The sequence below is a fragment of the Taudactylus pleione genome, unplaced genomic scaffold, assembly GCF_031769625.1.
Source record: "Taudactylus pleione unplaced genomic scaffold, aTauple2 ptg000728l, whole genome shotgun sequence".
Classification (NCBI taxonomy): domain Eukaryota; kingdom Metazoa; phylum Chordata; class Amphibia; order Anura; family Myobatrachidae; genus Taudactylus; species Taudactylus pleione.
In genome coordinates this window covers 256,501-261,250 of record NW_028285130.1, presented here as the reverse complement: position 1 = coordinate 261,250, position 4,750 = coordinate 256,501, and positions in this window count along the sequence as shown.

Sequence of the window (4,750 nt, the reverse complement as noted above, 5' to 3'; positions counted from 1 at the left end):
GTATAATGGACTCCAAGTTGCCTCTTTTTCCTGCCAGTAGTGAAACAGATTGTCTGACATGCCTATTTGGATGCTATCCCTAAAATAATCATCCACCATTCTTTGAATGGTGACTGTATCAGACAATGTCATGGTAGACATGTCACTAATTATAGGCAGTTCTGTCAGACCCAACTAGATGTCATTAGGTTTTGCTGACTGACCTGCATCACCAGCAGTGTGTTTCTTAGGAAAATTTTGTTTTTCCTGGCAGCCGCAGAAACTGAAGGAGGAGATGATGTCGTGTCACATGCCACTTGAACTGATCATTTTTTCACTACAAGCTCTTTGCATCTCTTCAGATTTGTGTCCATCAAAAAGAAAGACAAATCATATATGACTTAAACATAGGATCAAGTATGGTCACCAAAATATAGTGATCTGATTCCAAGAGATTGATGACCCTTGGATCCTGGCAAAGCTAATGAATAGCTTGATCTACAAGTCTGACATACTTAGCGGAATTACTCAATTTCAGCTCCTCCTTCAGTTTCTCCAGCTGATTTTGCAGAAGTCTGATTAAGGGAATGACCTGACTCAAGCTGACATTGTCTAAATTAACTTCACATGTGGCAAGTTCAAATGGTTTGAGAAACGTGCACAACATGGAAATTATTCTCTACTGCTCTTGACTAAGGTGCATTTCCGCTCCTTTCCCTATGTCATAGGCCGCAGTGTAGCCTTGGATGGCCTTTTTCTGCTCCTCCAACTGCTGAAGCATATAGAGGGTAGAATTTCACCTAGTTACTACCTCTTGCTTCAGCTGATGGCAGAGCAAATTCAACAGTACTTGCAGGTGCTGCAATCTTCGACATGCAGTTGCTGAATGTTGAAAATGTTCTGAAATCTTTCAGGCCACCGTGATCATGTCCTGCATGCCCCTGTCATTTTAAAGAAAAATGCTGCACCACCAAATTAATTGTATGAGCAAAATATTGGACATGTTTGAATTCGCCCAGATGTAATGCTCTCACAATGTTGGTGGCATTGTCAGATATCACAAATCCTGAGAAGTCCAAGTGGGGTAAGCCATTTTGCAATGATTTTCCTTAGTTTTTCTGAGAGGCTCTCAGCTGTATGCCTCTTAGTGAAACTGGTGATAGACAGAGTTGCCTGCCTCTAAATGAGCTGCCATTTGTTAGATGCTGCTGCTGTTGCTGTTTGCACCATTAGAGGCAATACACCTACCTAGTGGGCTGTCACAGTCATGTAATCTTTAGTTTGTCCAGTCCTGCTTGTCCACAAAACTGTAGTTAAGTGAACAGTGGATACAATGGAATTTCGGAAGACACTAATAAGGTTGTTTTTAATCTCCTTACAGACTGGGAATTGCTGTTCTAGTAAAGTGGAATCTAGAATGGACATGGTAGCAGGGACACAGGACATCAATTAACTGTCTAAAACCAACTGCAACTGAGTGACTGCTGTCATACTTGTTCCTCCTTGCAAAGGGTTGTTTGACAGTCAATTGTTTAGTTAAACTACTTAAAAGTAGTTTTCTTCCTGGTCCCCTTCTGGGATGGAGATCCACTCACAGCAGCAGCAACAGGCATAGCTCTCAAAGATCCTTCTGAGGAATTACAAATAGGAGAGGAGTCAGACATGCTTATGAAATTGGATGCAGTTTAGACTACTTCTAATCATGATTGAGGATGTTGAGGATGCAGGTGTTGGTGGTGTAGATTGCAGGCGCTTGGATCTAACAGATAAAAGATTATAAAGTTTCTGAATTTTGCAAACATGTTGGAATTTGATGAATTTGCTACAAGTGACGTAACAGGGAAGAGTTTTCTAGATGGTTAAGGTCCTTACCTATACTCACTCTTGCGTGGCAAACATTACAGATGGCTTGACAACTGTTGTCCGGATTTGGTTGGAAATAATTCCACACATAAGTGGATTTTTTTGTCTTTTGTCCTGGCATGACAATGGTCTTTTTCATACCATGGGTAACAACTGTTGCCTGATTCACACAAACAACATCCTTGGCATTAACATCCTCATAATCCTTGTTAGCACCAACTACAGAAATATCCTCCTCATCTTCCTGGTGCAATTCCATAGAAGCATCCTCAATTTCTATGTCAGCATGTTGACTTGTGTTGCTCATCCCCACATTTGCAGAGGGCAAACAAATGGTGGAAGGAAGATCCTCTTCAAGTACAGCATTAGAAAGGTCAGGCTCACACATGGCAACCGGACACATTTGGACTCTCCTCAGGGATCTTGAACTTTTGTGAACACACAGTTGGTTCATGTGCCTTAGTGATTTCAAATTTTTGACATTTCTACAGGGAGAAGGGCTTACATCATCATAAGATGCAGTACCACCAGTCATTAATAAAGACCAAGGCGTTATCCTTTCCTTGCCACTTTGTGTAGTAAATGGCATATTGCCAAATTTTTGTTTCTCTGCAGACAGCTTACCTTTTAATTTTTTTTCCTTTAACACTGTAAAACATTGCTTGCTTGATTTTAAATGCCCTGACTGAGCCCTTGGGCATTGGCCTTCATAGGCTGGTATGTGGTTCCTGCTCTCCTCCTATTTGATCATCCTCCATATCAACAAGTTTACACAGTGATCTGACCAACAGTGTCACCAAACAAGATTTTTTTAACACTGAGGAAGAGAACCCCTGAATGAGGCAGCAACCCCTTGATGAACAACACAGACAACACCCCTTCTTTATGGACAACAAAGCACCCCTGCCAAGTGCAGACAGACCACTGCAGAGTCACAAATACTTGGACAATAAACAGCGGTCTGAAAAATATCAATTTTCTTAAATTTATTGCTGATTGATAATATTCATTTTATTCACTTTTATTTTTTTTACACTGGGGTAGAGCACTCTGGATTGACAGAGCACCCCTGGACAACACAGCACCCCTTTATGATCTGCAGCCCTAGCCCCTGGGTGGACAGGACAAGACAGCAGCAGCCCTTTTTTTACTGCAGTTACTGCCCCTTGATTGACAGGACATAGCAGCACCCTCTACTTTATGTACTGCAGCCCCAGCCTGACAACACTGCACCCATGAACAAATAGTGACAATGACAAGTCACTGACAATGATTGATGACTGACTTGTTGACAACTACACTAACTGCTGTCAAAGTCAAATAATTGGATATGATCTCTGTACAATTATTATCTGATTATATAGTCGTCTATGGTCTGATGACATGTTACTAGGATGCTACTTTGCGTCGGTGCAATCCGATGCGCACAAATGCAAATCCACAAAACACATACATATATATATATACACACACACACATACACACATATAGATGTTCGTATGTATATTCATATATGTACACAAAGACGCTCACATGCGTATTCACATACATACAGACACATCTGCTATTCCAATACACACATGTATTGCAAATGTATACATATAAAATGGTTCCCACACATTATAGTTAATAATCAGAGTTATCAAAGGTATTTGTTATCTAATAATTATGATGTGAAATGTACTTAAAAGAGATCTAAGGTTCAGAATATAGTGGTCATGTCATGTTTGGTATCATACTAAATCCCTGTTTATTTGCAGACATGCGTTTCTATCGGCAAATAGATTGCATCATGTGTCCACTAGTTATGGATGATAGGGAGTTATTGTTTAGAATGTTATTACTAGTATGCAGTGTTGTAGCCAGTTTTAACCAGTTGTTTGGCGGGAAGCTACACAATGTGACTGTTGGAAGATTGAGCAATACCCCTGATGACACCATAAGAATGGACCAATGACCAGAAGCAAGAACCAATGAGAATCTGTCAATTTGTCCCTTTGTTAACTTTGAAACCTGTAAGGTATATAAGCTGTGTCCTGACCACAGTGTACACACACCTTCTAGTTTCAGGATTGATAACTGTATACTGGGACTAGTGCGCACGTGTATGTATCGTGCTTCACTATTTTCATTGCTTTTTACTCTAATTGTTAACTCTTACATGGTGTTACCCCTTTTTACATAAGTAACTATGTGCTTTGGAACCACACGATTGGACTGGAAAGCAATTCTTTCTTAAGCAACTTGCAGCGCTAAATAGTGACATATAGGAATGAATAGATGGGGGCTCGCGACTGATATCATGCATATCATACGAATTTCGGTTCCTCAAGAAAGGGTGGACGCATCATATACGGGTAAGAACTAATCTGTTTAAAGCCTATTTAGCACTTTATGTTATGAAACTGAATATCCGTTTTTGTGTAATGTAAGGAGCTCTGATTAGAATCCAGCGAGAAGAAAGAAAAGTCTGTTTCTTTTATTGTCACTTTTGCGCTGAAATAGGTGATTCGCAAATAGCGTATGCGTCTTCTCTGTAGTGCTGCCACATGTTTAAGCAATCATTTTGAGTCTTGTATCGCTTGTTAAAACCTCTGAATAGGTATCGTCACAAGGGAAAGCATTTTTCTGGCCAGAAAACAAAAGGTATATGAATGTGAATGTATGCATGTGATGTAAAAAGGAAAAAAGGAAAAAGAAAAATGGAGAGAAGGTTTTTGCTTTTTGAACTGTTGAAAATATAGACATGTTGAAAATAGACAGGGCCGGCAAGGTGTCCAAGAGGCAGGTAGGACAGCAGTAGCAGTATACATAGTAGGTATAACTGGGCAAGAAACCGGAGGTTGTTTCTCGGTTGACTTCCAATTGTAATCGCAAAGTCCATTGATAGGTTAGTGTCTCTGGGCAA